At 41.5% G+C, this 15,423-nt stretch overlaps 1 protein-coding gene across 4 annotated transcripts in view; it reads left to right on the top strand.

Moving 5' to 3' along the window:
- Window positions 1-15,423, top strand: part of LOC109044113 (protein amalgam) — a 381,462-nt gene that overhangs the window by 320,905 nt on the left and 45,134 nt on the right. For 3 of the 4 annotated variants that reach the window (XM_072302681.1, XM_072302679.1, XM_072302678.1), the window contains exon 2: window positions 2,173-2,255. The exons of the other annotated variant lie outside the window; for it this stretch is intronic. The gene's annotated coding sequence lies outside the window, so the exon portion shown is untranslated. The remainder of the gene's footprint in view (window positions 1-2,172; window positions 2,256-15,423) is intronic. 4 annotated transcript variants of the gene reach the window in all.

Below are 15,423 nucleotides of genomic sequence, written 5' to 3'. Positions count from 1 at the left end.
ATCATTCGAGTAAATGCAGGCTCCGCAAAAAAATCTACGGCTCATTAAATTCCAGTAAAAAACGCAGTAATTAAGGTATCCAGTAGTCAGCAAAAACGCGATCAGTCGGCATCCTCCCGGGGCAGTATCCATCTTACTTGAAACGCCGTTTCTCCCCGCAATTCAATCCCAAAGTTTCTTTTTCCGCAGTTCGTTTTATTCCTTCAAGAGGTGCCGCTGATAACGGCTCAGTGTTCCTTGCAGGGGGCAGCGTGGCGCGGAGTTCCCTGTAAAGTTGACCATTCCGAACCGCGGTGCGAGCGTCGAGGTGTAATTGTCGGCCATAAACGTGCAGCAAGTCCTGAAATTGAAATTCGAGAACTTTAATGGACCTTCGGCGCTTTTTCTCCACACCACGGATGGAAAAGCCGGGGGCCCCCCGATACAGGCGAGGGCCCTCGGCCGGCCATTAGCTATGCAAATCGCGCGCGGAGCAACGCGGTATTAAGTCTGGGAAGAGAAAAGTAAGGAAAATAAAAATTGAGGATGAAACGCCGACGGATCGTAAAGGTTTCGAGAGATGCTCTCCGGGTGTTTATTAACGTCGCGGAGATGCCAGATTTCCGGTTTCCCATTCGGTTTTTGGGAAAATTTGTGGGGCCCGTGAGGTAATCTAGCAACCTCAGACTTTGGACATTACTCGGTTGCACAAGCTGGAAATATGCCGGCAATATTGACCAAGCAGTTCGCCGCATGCCATTTCGATGGGAGTCTATGGAACATTTAAGTTCAGATTAGTTCCCTGTTTTTTTTTTATGATCGACAAATCATTGTTGAAACCGCGGGTCTATCATCAGTGTTTGCATCAAACCAGGTCGATGTTGCCATCCTGGACGGATGTAAGTGCGTATTAGTGATGGGCGTGAAGTATGATTGATCTAACATTGATCTGATTCTAGAGGTGTGAGGAACGCATGACCTGAGAAAACTCCTTCAAATTACAGGGTAGGCAAAAAGGTTTACCGCAAGGCACGAATAGTTGCCAAACTTGACGTTACTCCTAGATCTCCTCCTTGCAGAATAGACTTGAAAGCCTCCTTTGACGGTTAAAACGCTCACTGCAAAGTCGTTGCGTAGCCCACCTCCGATTGAATGTTCCTAACAAGCAGGGAATATTGGCAAAGGTGAATCATTTCCTTTCACCTGTAATTTTTATCAACAAACGAATCACAATTATTGTTGGATATGTGTGTGAATTTTTGTCATATCACGCGCGGATTGTATTCTCTTTTCCCTGTCAAACTGCGATTACAGAATGGCGGCCAGCAGAAAATTTTGGTTTGGAATATAGTACCATAGAAATCCTGTCATTTCAAGAGCATTGTTCGAAGTATCTGTCTTTGAAAAAAGGATTGGACTTTTGAAAGTTGCAATGCCTGGGCAGAACTGGTTCTGCGACCAAATTAATGTAGTGAATCCAACTTTCAAGAACTTCTCAGATGATTTGCTTTTTAAATATGATTCTCGTGTATGTAGGGGCTTATCAGTTGATTAGTTGACATTAGTTGGATTGCATTTTGCAAAGAGGAACCAGAAGCATTGCAATGATGCTAAGATTGTGCATTCTCATCCTTTGCAATAAAAATACTGAAATCATGGAAAAATATGAAAATGGTAATTTTTGTCTTAAATTTACAGTTTTTAGCGAGTAAGATAAAAACTGTCAATGGATAATCAGGTTTTCCTCCAAGACAAAAGAAGTTGCACCATCTTTTCAACATTGCAATGCTCCTGGCTCCTTTTTGCAAGTTACAATCCAGTTGACACTCAGATTTCAATCGTGCTTGATATTTTTTTTCGAAGTGACAACGTTGGGTGGAAGTTCGAGATGAAATGCAGAAATTTTAGTCCTTGCACGCTGGAGGCTGCGTTTGAGTTAAACGTGTAAATAGGAGCTCGTTACAAAACTGCAGAACTGTAAATTTTCGGATTAGAGGTGTTCAAGCGTCAGCTTTTATGGTGTTTGACACCTTTGGCGCACTTTCTTACCTAATTTATTTTCTCTCACAAAAGCAGATATCTCTCCAGCTATTCTTCCTCCATGATATCCTCGCTCCTATGGGTCAATGTGTTTCTGCTGTACTGTACCAATACAATTAAACTAATTTGTTCATATTTTTTTATCTGTTCCAGGTATGCATTCAGATTCAGATAGTCGACACTAATACTCCTCGAACATTCAAAAAATAAAACAGAAAAACTGTGAAAACCCTTTGGTGAGTAGCTTATTTAGTCTTATAATGCGCGTCAGTCTTTTCTGCTTGTAGGTTTTGTTGAGGCATGTAACCATCACAAGGAGACACGAATTTAGTGCCGAAGCCATAAAAATTGAGGTATCGGTACCTTTACCTAAATGAGAGTCATTTTCGTGCCAAAAACTCCCACGCATTTCAAACCGAAGTATAGAGTAATGACGATTTGAGGTTGTCAGTCCAAAAAAATAACAAACGTAGTTTTATCGGTTGTGTTCAGGCCTCAAATTTTACGCCCCTCAATCAGTAAAAAACAATCGTGTTTAACATTTTATCTTGTATATTGAGGAATTTTTTTCATTATAAACTCGATGTACCAATTTTTTTACCCAACTTGAAAAAATAATCACTCTCTTGAAAAAGTTGCCTCGCGCTGTAAAGCCCCTCTTTCCTCGAAGACAACGTATGGAGATTATTTGTCATTTTGCATCTGTAATTTATTGTAAAGTGATTCTGTCATACAAATTTCTGTATTTTTTAAATTATTTTCAGTTTTTTCAAATTTTCAAAAGATACTCAACAGATAGATTTTCATTTGTAGGTAAGAGAAGGGAGGCAAAGAGAGAAAATAAGCGTGCATTTCAGTTCGATCCACAATCAATGTGTCACTTGATCCGCTACCGCTAATCTCCTGACCAAACTGGACCGAACCTTCCTCTTCGCCCCCGGTCCCTTAAACTTCCTTTCTCAGTCTGCATTCCTAACGCGATCAAATGCAAATAAACCTTCGATCTTTGACTGAGACACATAATTCATGATTTCCGTCGTTCTCAGCCCCAAATGCAACAAATCGGACAAATCAGCAATCATGGTGACCCACTTGTCTCTTCGAAATCTGCACGATTTGCTGATTGGCCATCATGACGTCATAAATTGAGCAGATGTCGCATGGAACTTGCTGGTCCCTCGAGGCACCCTGCGAGATGTGTCGATGTTTGATTCGATTCTCCTCGCGACGAATTACGGTGAGCTCCCATTCGATACATCGATAGGTGGAATACCCTATTGAGGCTAATTAAAACGGGGCCAACAGTCGGGTAACGAGGAATTTTTATCTCTCTTGCGATTCGCTGTCTAATTGGCGAGCGTATGACAACCGCCTCTGGAAGCGAGCGCAATGCAGACATCGCGAAAATGATAGTGGGTCGATGATCCATTGAATGATCAACAGCTTGCCAGCCTAATCTAGACTACTAACAATTCCATTTTATCAGTGCCCTCAGTGCAGAATAGAACCCACCTCCTTCTTGGTCATTTCGAGATAGCCTGGGACAACCGGTTGTCGGCCCTTTGATTCCAATTGATATTACAATTTTTTGGACATCATATCTCAGAACCGGCGTTATATGAGGCGACTCAAATTTTTAGGCGGGCTATATTTTTAGCACCATTCTAAGAAACATCGTAATTAAGAGTCTTGGAGGACAAGGCGCATTAGTGCAGTTTTGGCTATTTCGAGAAACACACGTGTTTGAAGTTTCGAAATTACATGGATCCCTATGGCGGAAAGGAAGTTTAAACTGAATTTTTGATGCGCCTAAAAAAAGTGAAGTTGATTTCACATTCTGGATGTGAAAAAAGTGTGCGCGAACTTACAAGATGCTGAATTACCGGCCACAACAGTTAGTTTTACATCTTGGCATTGTTAAAGTAAGTGCTGTAGCCGGTAATTCAGCATTTTCTAAGCTCTCGCGCACTTTTTTTACATCCAGAATTTTAAATCAACTTCAATTTCTTTTCGGGGCACTGAAAATTAAAATTTGGGAGCGAATTTTTCACAGAATACGCATGAAGACTAGTGTTACTTGAAATCATGAATATCTCAATTTTTTCAAAAACTGCACGCATGCACCTTGTCTTCCAAGCTGCTCAAATTGATCCACTCCATGAATCAGCAATCGAAGAAAGATTTGTTTGAAGAAAATAATGAGAAAAATCAGAATTTTCAGCGAAATTGCAGTACCGGCACCTTTGTCATCGAGGAGTTTGATTACAGGTTCCTGAACAGTGTTCGAAACTCACAGGCGCCAACGCGCCAGATGCGCCTAAAAAATCGGCCATGGTGCCTAAAAAACGAAGGCTCTGCGCCAACGTGGCCCCTAAAAATCTGGATTTTCACAGGAAGTCACTTAAAGAAAGAAAAACAAATCTATTTGAATTGAAGAAACTCAGAATTTCCAGCACTACCAGTGAAAGCTTGCTTTTTGTATTCTTCAAGATTTCATTCTTAGTGCTTTTGTCTTCCCCAAATTACAGCTACTCACTAGTTCCGTTACGAAAACATCTTGCGTCTAACTTTTCACTGAATGCGCCGTAATATATAGGCATAAAGTCAATTTAGCCCCTAAAAAATCTTCAATGGCGCCTAAAAATCGGGCTTGCTGCGCCACATGGCTCCTGGTGAGTTTCGAACACTGCACCTGAACCATACATTTAAACCGCATATTTTTACGTCTGCAAAACTGGACGCCTCACAGATCCATTTAAAAGCCGGTAAGACTGAAGCAGCTGCTTTATGAACTTTACACCAAGTGCTGCCGTGTTCGCGTGAGCGTACTTACGTTATTAATTACTGAATGCATACGCTCAATTGCACTAACCGCGGCTCAAGTCGCATACAATGTTTGTCGAGTGCTTTGAGATATCACCCCACAAAGTTGCGTGCCAGGTAACTTTTCGATCTCGTCCTATTCTAAACGGTTTTTACTGTGACGGCGCTGCAGCAGATACCGGCAGTTTTATGAGCTCCCCCTTTTAACCTTGAGGCTGTCGGGTAAATATTATCGCTTTTCTGATGAACAAGTTCTCTTCGCTCGCAAATGCTTCTAAGAGAATAGCCACGCTCGCTAACAACACGTGGCTTCCTTACATACCTAGTTTTGTGATGGATTTACCTTAGATCATGTTTTTTTTCATCGTCCTTTTTCCGAAGTAGGGATCAGTATAACGACTTTTTAGTAAAGCCTTCCTCAATTACCGGAAACTAAGTCAAGAGGCACATATGCCATTGTAGAGACGAATTTTTTTGGAGAGTAGACTCATAGCTTTTGAGAATATTAGGCTTGGGGATGGGGAAGCTTATTGGTTCATGGACATAGGCTTTGGAATTAGGGACTGCGGAAAATCTTTTAATCAGACGTAATCCAAATAAGCATTCTAGAACAAAGTCTCCTACCAGTGACAGTTGCCCCTTTTAGGCCCCCCAAAAATTAAATCTGAATATCTGAGAACAAATATCTCTTGATAATTGAATCAGTGAGAACGAAAACACATGCACCAACTCGGTACTTCGAAAATGCTCACTTTTCACTAAGAACAGACAATTTTCATAGAGGTCATTGAAGTTATACCGTATCTGTTTCAACTTGGACCTTTAAAGTTTCCTTAACTACTTGCTTTTAGGCACCAAAAATCTTTTCAGACTAACTTCTTCACCTAATATGCAGTTTTGTGTGTGTCGATTATTTTCATTTTTTCTAGTTGGTGTGCTGTTTTCGTTCTCACTGATTTGAATGCGGATCGCACCCCCATTTTCTCACAGAAACAATAAAACCTAAGTATCTGAGGCAGTATGTAATGATTTTAGTTGTGAGAATTACTTTTTAGAAGTCTCTAGAGCTGAGCAAGCATAAATTTATCGAAGGGATGGAGCTCAAAGAATTCGGTTACCCTTTTCTATACAAAAAGATATTTCTCTTTTCTATATGCCTTTTTTTTAGCTCAAACCTAATACCCATTCGTTTTCCCTTCCTCTGTGAAAAGTAGATACCTCGAAGGCAGACGCTACTCCCTAATGGTGTGTCATTAGTTAATTCATTCAGAACAGGGTGTTTGCATAGGGCTGCGTACAGCCCTCGACCATCCCCCTCAGGTGCGCGTGAGGCGGCCATTCCCACCCGCGCACCCCCGTTTTCACCCCTCGACGCTCGGGGGTAGCTTCGTGAGGGCAATGACTTTTGGTCGTAAACAGTTCACGGACCTTGCCCTACCCAATCCCCTCCCCAACCCCCCCCCCCCTCGATGTGCATCATCGGTGAATTAAACATTCGCGCCACTGTCTCCCCAACGGTGGCGGACCGGGGGTCGTCTGTCTTTTCGCTCGATTTCTCTCTTTAGTGTGTGTTAACGCTTGATGGTGTTAAAATAGACTAATTGAGAAACGCGACCGTATCAGGGTTGTCTACAGCCGCACAAAAATACTTCATTTTTCGATCGGCCAATGTTCGTGAAGGGTCAGAAAGCTGATGAGAAAATGTTCCAGGAGTTTAAATCATTATACAAGTGGTTGAGTATGTAGTATTTAAAAGTTTTTAAATTTTTTTAAATTTTACATACTCAGAAAGCCATGTAAGAATAAAAGCACTATCGAAGGCCGGAGTCGATATGTCTGGATTCATAGAATGGCTAGGCTTTTTTCGGCCCCTTTTTATTCCCAGTGACATCAGTGAAGGCGTAAAAAAGTTTTGAACTTTCATTCGAGTTTACTTTCAAAGCAGTTTAATATTGAAGTAGAATAAGTTTACTGCCAGATTTGTATGCCTCTTTTCAAATCAAAGACGAGAGTATTAAGAAAATGTCTAAAATTCGGTTTTAAATTCATTATCAGGTACTTTTCTAAGTTTTCATAAAGTAAATGGGTTGATTGCTTTTTTAACGTTAAGAGCACCATTAAACTGTCGTCCCACTGACGTAAGGACGTATCCCAATTTCCACGTGTTTCCTGTTTTCCACCTACACTGATCCAGTTAGAAGTGACCCATTTTCAATCAAGTGCCACTGCGAGCAGCGCTAAATTTTGCAACTTGGTCGGTAGGGCGTTGACGATACGGAAGGATTAGGGTAGGATCTGCGCCTAGCCCGAGGTTGAGACTTATTGGGCAAATGAATGAAGATTAACGATCGACTCACCCGCGGGCCTGTTCGTTCGCGCCCTCAACCGTTGTTTCTGTCATCGACGACGAACGGAAACACCGTGATTGCAAAAGCGCCCTACATCGCGGCCTCACCATTTCCAGCGCCACTGAACCACCCGGGTTGCCTCTTCTTTCCACCGCAATACTGTGGCGTGGCGTGAATAATCGATTATCGATATCTCTCCATTTGAAGCTGTAGTAAAGAATCGATTATTGAGGTGTTCGTTGCGAACATCCTGTTTATCGATCCCTTTCCATAGGTTCAAATGACAGATCATTCGATATATCGCAAAGCACGCCGCGCCACTGCCGCAATACCATGTTTGGACCTGCGTTAATCTTCAATCACTAATTTTTACGCACCCTCGTGGCAACGTCCTAAAATTCCCTCCTTTTTAGCTTCGGCTTAGTTGTTTTAGTCGTTAATTGAATTAGACTGGACGCGAGTTTTTACGTTCTTATTCCCGTCGCAGTGGCAGCATTATCTTTTTTTTTCGTTAATCAGTTGATTTATGGATTTTTACGTAGTAAGTGTATCTACCACTTTTATCCAGTCAGAAGACAGTGAATTGTTTATATTTGCACTGTTCGACAAATGAGTCATTCCACATTAGACTAGCTACTTAAGGATACAGGATATTGAAATTCTGTGATTTTTAAAAACTTTAAGGTAGGTGCGAGCCTACCTTAAAGTAAAAGCAATAATGCTCATAAAATATTTTCTCTCGTAGTTTGTATTTTTTGTGGTGATAAATCATTACAGTGCATTTCTAGGACCCATTTTCGAAGTGATACTGCTGAATTTTATCAGATTTTTGCAAATGCTTCTTCGAAGCCTTCTTGAAACCTCCCTGAATCATGATGTAAACCAAATGGGACCGTCCCAGGAAAAAGCTTTTTTAGGGACGACTGTAAGTACGACCCTTCGGCTCAGAATTTCACCGTGGCGTGGTCATGGCTGTATGCCATTCGAAATTCCCAAAATTTAAACAAACCAAATGGGACCGTCCCAGGAAAAAGCTTTTTTAGGGACGACTGTAAGTACGACCCTTCAGCTCAGAATTTTACCGTGGCGTGGTCATGGCTGTATGACGTTCGAAATTCCCAAAATTTACAACAATCTTCCCGCCAATGAAAGAGACACCTCTGTAATGGTCTTTCCCCGGGTCGGCCATCTGTCGGGCGTCCGCGGTGCCAGCGAGGAGGGGGGGGGGGGGGGGTATCGCATCTGCTCCCTGGGGATCCCTCCGATCGGAAGCCACGAGTCCAGACAGAGCCGATAAATAGTTGATAAGAGGACATCGGCGAAACCGCGACAGAAGGCGCTGCTCATCGGATCCTTATCGAAAGCCCTAATCAATTGCGGACCAAACGGGTCCTCGCGGAGTAATAGTAGGCGTGTTGCCTTTTTGCACTCTTTCCGAATTTATTTATCGCGTTTTATTACGATATCACCGTGCTAAGTATGACTTTCGACGCAGTCTGGCATCACTGATGATCATGGGTGACAAAATCCACCATGGATGGACCATGGGGTATAAATGTGTGAATTTCGGCCACAAATCATCCGTAGACTAATTCGTGTGTTATCATTGAGGGGTTGTGCCCAGTGCGAGCGGGGCAGTGGACAGTAGCACCTTTCGACACAATTTCGGGGTGGACATCGGTAGTGGTGACGACGAGGTGATGCCACTTATCAGGTAAATTCGCTGAAAATGGAGAAAATCGGAAAGCAGAAAAAAATACCTTTTAGTCCGAAAGGGATTGAAACATACTCACCCTTGGAGAAGGTCTTAACGGAGGTATATTGCACTGGAAAAAAAAAACACATTGGATTTAGAGTCCAGACTCTTGAAAACATTGACAAGAAAAAATACTCTTGATTCAATCGGATTTTTGCTTGAATCAAAACGAAATCCGCTTAAATTAAGAGGCTTGGTTCTTGATTTAAACTAGATTCTAATTGAATCAAGAGTATTTTTTCTTGTCAATGTTTTTTGTCAAGAGTCTGGACTCTAGATCCGATGTGTTTTTTTTTTTTTGCAGTGTGCAGTCAACATATTGCTGTTCCATGTTACAAATTCGATACTTTTACCTACAGCCTTGGGTTAAAATTTACTTTTTTTCCGTTGTTTTTCCCTCTCTTATTTGATCGAATCATTCCCTACCGTGTCGGCTTTGAGTCCGTGGGGGTAGTTCAAAGTCGTGATCAAATAATTACTTCGCCGGAATCATATTCGCGGTCTTCTTTGCGAGCGGATCAGATAACGAATTGAAGGCATCTTCAGTCGGGTGGGATGCTTAATGAAACCATTAGGAAGCGCACGCTGTTTCGGTTGCGAGGCGTGAATGATCGATTATCGATATTTCCCTATTTGAAAATGTGGTAAAGAATCGATTGTTAAGGAGTTTGTTGCGAACACCCTGTTTATCGATCCTTTCCCATAGGTTTAAATGACATATCAATCGATAAATCGAAAAGAACGCCACGCCACTGCGCTGTTGATCCAGGTGCCAAGATGAAAAGGGCGGCCGGCGCGGTGGAATTGGAATAGTGTTAACTGCAGAAGCCAATTTACCTCTGAATTAGTGCCGTGAATTAGCAACCCACACCCAGACAAATTGTGTTCATGAGGATGTTTTACCTGTGCATTTATTCGTGATTGCACAAGGTGCTCATGAAACCCAGGGAGCGATGCGCCATTTCTTCGCTCATTATTCAAAAAATATAAGTATGAATCAAGGTTTTAGAATCAGTCCCGTTCAAATGTCTCGCAGAATTTTGCAGAAATATTTTTGTCATGTACAAGTTGTTGCTCAACGCTTGTGCCTCCTTAATTTTTGCTGGTATTTCATAACCTAGGAATGAGTAGTGAACATACTAAAAAGCATTTCAGTAAATGAGATAAAATATGTCAATTTTTAACACTCAATTATTTTATAAATATTGAGCAGAATATGCGAAAAAGGTCATCTCGGTGAAGGTTTTTTCTTTAATAAAATTTCTTTAGACTTCCGTCTCAGCATCGCCAAAATCTGCACTGGAAAAAAAAAAAAAAAACACATTGGATCTAGAGTCCAGACTCTTAAAAACATTGACAAGAAAAAGTACTCTACATTCAATCAGAATCTAGCTTAAATCAAGAACCAAGCCTCTTAATGTAAGCGGATTTCGTTTTGATTCAAGCGAAAATCCGATTGAATCAAGAATATTTTTTCTTGTCAATGTTTTCAAGGGTCTGGACTCTAGATCCAATGTGTTTTTTTTCCAGAGTGCCCTTATTCTTAAGGCCTCTCTGGAGCCATCAATGATGCACCGAACGCAGTTTTAGCATTCAAACTGTATCCCAGCGCATTATTATGTCTGTGCAGTCGCGCGTGTAAAATTTCCTTCAAAGTAGTGAGTATGCAACCCCGCGACAGCTGTGTTCGAATAGTTATCGTTCAAATTCAGCAGACACAGGATCCTTTTCGTCCATCACGAGCGCGCGTTATTAAGATCACCCTGTGCTTCCCGGGAAAGCGTTCATCATTCGGTGGTGTGGTAATTGTGGCATAGCTAGCAGGAGCAGGTTCAGGGGGTCAGCGGGAGTGGAGCTGTTGCTGTTGCGTGCGGCGCAATTTGCCCCGACTCTTCGGACCAATTTGCAGGGGCAGTAACACCACTGGACACGGACGTGGACGAGGGGACTGGACGTCAGATACGCGATCGGGCCATAAATTCGCCCGCTATCTCCTCTCCTGCCGCCACCGCCACTGCCGTGCGCATACGATAGCACTCCCGGTTGCAGTTCCTGCAAATTGCAACCTCCCCGAGTTGCCAACCTTTCAAGTCGAAGATTTGCCTCCTGAATCACCAGCCGGCTCTGAGGCCGTTTGCGTTAACTATTTGTGATCAAAAATTATGCGGAACACGTAAAAAAATGAATTGCTGATCTAACAATTAAATTATTGAAAAGTATGTCCGAGATGTTTTAAATGTACATTTTACAATAGTGGAACGCTAATTTTCTCACGAGGGTGATTAAATTAGAATTTTTTAATCGTAAAATCTGCATTGAAACATATCGGACACTTTTTCACACTACAAAATTGTTAAATCAGAAATTTTATTTTTTTCTGTGAACCATACTTTGTCGCTCTCCTTACACAAGGGCGTAACTACAATTTGCAATAAACCCTGTTGCCCTCACAATTCAATGCATTTCCGGGCTCATTTTAGTTGGTAACTACGCATTTTTGTCAGCCGGGCGGCGAATTGAGCGACTCGCAAATATTTACTTGAATCAGTTTTATTCCTTTCAAGAGAATTTTATATTTTTCGAAATTCAGGTTTTGATGGAAAACACTATGAGTAGGACTCAGCACCAAATTCTGACACGCTTAGCTTATTTTGATGCCATAAGCTTGTGTGGAGTCACCTCGCCCCTCGGCAGTCAGGAGCCCCAAACCTAACAGCCTACAACATTTAAGTGCTTCTTTTTTTCAAAACTACTTCTGAACTTTGCTCACGCCCAACTTCAAAGCTGCATAATTTCAATGGGTCTCATATTTCCAAGTCATTTTGAGTGCAAAAAACTGTGTAAAATACTTTTCCAAACACGATCCCAACATCTCAATCTTGATATTTTCTGCACCATGGTCTCTTCTTCTATTCGACGATCACTAAAATTTGAAATTTTACCCCTCCGATCGGCAGCGTCGCAAAATTCGCGCGTGAGGAGCGAATTTAATCGATAACAAAAGCATTTAAATGACCTCACTCTCGTTGTCAGATTTCTCAAAATTTCATAGATTTTCTCATATATTGCCACCATTTAATGTAAATTTTGGCAACAGCGGACGAAATGGTCCCAGTGTCAACCCCCGGGAGCGTTCACCTTCACTCTGATTATTCGGTCTTCCTCCTTGAGTCCTCGGACCGGCCCAACGGAGCCATTTCCGCAGACGTGGAACCATAAGTTACAAATGGTCGATGCTAATACCTCTCATGTATATTCCCTGATTAGCCGTGATATACGAGCGCTCTGATGGAGCCCACGGCTCATCCTAGAATGGAATCGTTGGGTTTCAGCATCGGTAGCGAGGGGTCATTCCTCGCGGAGTGTTTCGTGTGGGTGCGATGACTCCTTGTGGGTCCGTTGGCCCCGTTTTATGAATCGACCTTTTTTTTTACGTTTCGCTCGCGATAAATACGGGACAGCTTTGCACATCACGCGACGAAATGCAAAGTAATTACTTCCGAGTGACTGCGGCTCTCGATGCTGAGGAAGAACGCCGTATGAGCTTTGAGACGTTGCTAGATTTCTCGCAATAAAATGTGAGATTTCTGGGAAACATGTGAATATTTTTGTTCCAATTTTTTGTTGAGTTATATTCGTAATTTGATCTGAAAAGATATAGGGAAAAAACTTCTTCAAAGTACATATTTTTCCTGGGAAAATTTGGCAACATCCAAGTGGTCATACGACGATTTTCATTAGTTTGATAGAATATTCTACCGCTGAGCACGTGGGGTTTAGTTTTATTTTATTTTTATCATTACTACTATACCTGTGCCTTCTTTCCTTTGACGCATATGCGCCATTACCAGTTAATAAACCCATAGGTTTAGCCGTAAAAAGGACGGAAAGGCTTTATTGTGATTTCACTGGAGTTATACTGTCACTCTTTTAAGCTTGGAGATAAGCAACCAGTTGCACCTTGAGTTTCGGATAGGTAGTGATGGAAATTAATCAGCCAGAGCTCAGCTAGAAGGATTCAGATTTTCCTAGCTTAGGAATACAAAAGTGAAGTAAAATATTTTACCTCATGATTCTATGGTTGAACTTTTTTGCAGTCTGCCTCAATCGCGGATCAGAAAGTATTCGAAGCTTGTGACTGTAATCCCGGAATTTTGTCATTTTCAAAGTTTTACAAAACCTATTTTAAAAAAAAAATTATGCTGAAAAAATTTCGTTGGTTTTTCTGAAGAGAAGTCTGGAAAAGATTTAATATTTATGTAAAATTATATAATTGCCATTGAGCAATACATAAAATTACATCGCAACACCCTATAAATGCTTTGTCTATCGTGTTTTTCTCTCCATATTTTTATATTTCCTTAATTAGCTGAAAAATTCATGGACTCTGAGCAGCTCTTAGCCCTCGAAATGTGAATCTCTTCAGTTTATATGCTGGAATGACTCGACAACAAAATAGCCCTCCAAAATTTCCTTACTAACTGTCACTCATACTTCACTAAGCCGAAAGAAGCATTTGTGAACCACGATAAAACATCATTCTTTTGACGAGCGTGCGGAAATCGCCTTCAAAATGGCGAGTATACAATTCCGTGACATCCGGATCAAAATACCCACCGCCTCAAATTCAGGGGTTTATTGATGCACACAGATAAATTCATTGAAGTATCATACTCGATATCTTTACAGTACATCTTGAATGAAAGCCAATACTGCTGTGCTAGGGAAAAACGCCGTATGAACATTCGAATGCTGCCAAGTCTCTAGCGACGAATTGTGTATTTTAGAGTGAAGGTGTAAATATGTTTTCATAAAATCTTCAGATATTGTAAATTAAATTGCGAATAAAGTTCATTGGAAAAATCGTTAGAAAATATTCACAAATTTTCCTGAAAATCTGTGATTTGTGGAAGGAAATTTTCCAAAGTCTGAAGGCTCTTACGGTGTTCATCCATACTGCCGTGCTAAGGAAGAACGCTGTATAAACATTCGAGAGTTGCCAAATTTCCTCCCAGAAAATAGTTATTTTTGAAGAAAGTTATGAATATTCTTCCTTGAAATTATCAGGAGCTTTAGGTGAAATTGCGAACAAAATTATCTGAAAAATTGGAGGAAAAATATGTAAAAATTTTCCCGAGAATTCGTGATATACCAAAGGAAATGTGGCAACGCCTGAAGGTTCATACGGCGTTTTTCCTTAGCACGGCAGCATAGTGCGGCAATGCTTCGTGAATGGTCAGCTTTAACCCAATGCGTGGGGTCTAACTTTCGTGGCGAGCTTTGAGCGCAGTCCGTGAAGTCGACACGATAGTGCCTTGTTCCGCATCGGATGAATTTGAACATTCGCATTGTGCCATTTCCAGGCTCGTTTTTGGCACGCGTCGCCCGGATAAAACTCGGAATCGGAGAAAATCAAAGTTGTCCTAGTCTCCGAACGAGCGCCAGGATCATGCCAAACCGATTGACGGCGCGGTGGCGGCGGCATGTGGGAGCTGTCGAATAGAAATCAAAACAAAACGGGATCTTTCCGGGCCATGAGAAATCAAAGCACGAAGCTGGCCAACGACAATGTTCCTTGTCAGATTGCACCGGAATAACATAAGAACGAAGTTCTTCGCCGTGCTACGGTAAAACGCCTTATGAACCTTCGGACTTTGGCTTCTTTTTGATTAAAAATGAATTCACCGCAATCAAACTTTTTGACAGTATTTTCTTTGAAATTATTACGGCACACAACGTGCGCACCAATTTTCGTCGATGGCGATGCACACGAGGCCGATTCGTTGCCAGCGCCGTGATACAATACAACTATACGTACTCGATGGATGTCCGTATTGCATATCCAAAACGCTGAAGGCGTTTTGATTTACAACGCGCGACGCAACGTGCACACCAATCTTCGTCAATGCACACTGGAACGACTCGATGCCGGCGCCTCGATACAACTATACGTACTCGATGGATGTCCGTATTGCATATCCAAAACGCTGAAGGCGTTTTGACTTACTGCACGCAAAGTGCATCGATGTTTATCGATAGAGCCGAAGTCGTGTCGATTTAAGGCATTGATGCCTGAAAATGATGCTTTTGCTTCTTACTCACCTTCTTATCTTTCTTCTTTTTATAAGTATTTCTCTATTTTGACTTAACTACAGAGGTGTTAATGACCACAGTCTCTATGGCTTCACTTTAAAATAAACGTGCATTACTACTACTACTATTCCACTACTACTATTACTATTACTACTACTACTACTACTACTACTACTACTACTACTACTACTCCACTACTACTACTATTACAACAACTACTACTACTACTATTACAACTACTACTACTACTACTACTACTTCTACTACTACCACTACCACTACTACGGCTAACATATTCCTTCTTTTTTTTCTTCCTCGTCTCCCTCCGCCACTTCTTCTCTATTTCTTCTTATTTCTCCTCTCATTTTCTTAATTTTCTTCCAT

This window comes from Bemisia tabaci, chromosome 7 (genome assembly GCF_918797505.1).
Source record: "Bemisia tabaci chromosome 7, PGI_BMITA_v3".
Classification (NCBI taxonomy): domain Eukaryota; kingdom Metazoa; phylum Arthropoda; class Insecta; order Hemiptera; family Aleyrodidae; genus Bemisia; species Bemisia tabaci.
This window is presented reverse-complemented; position numbering and strand designations above follow the sequence as displayed.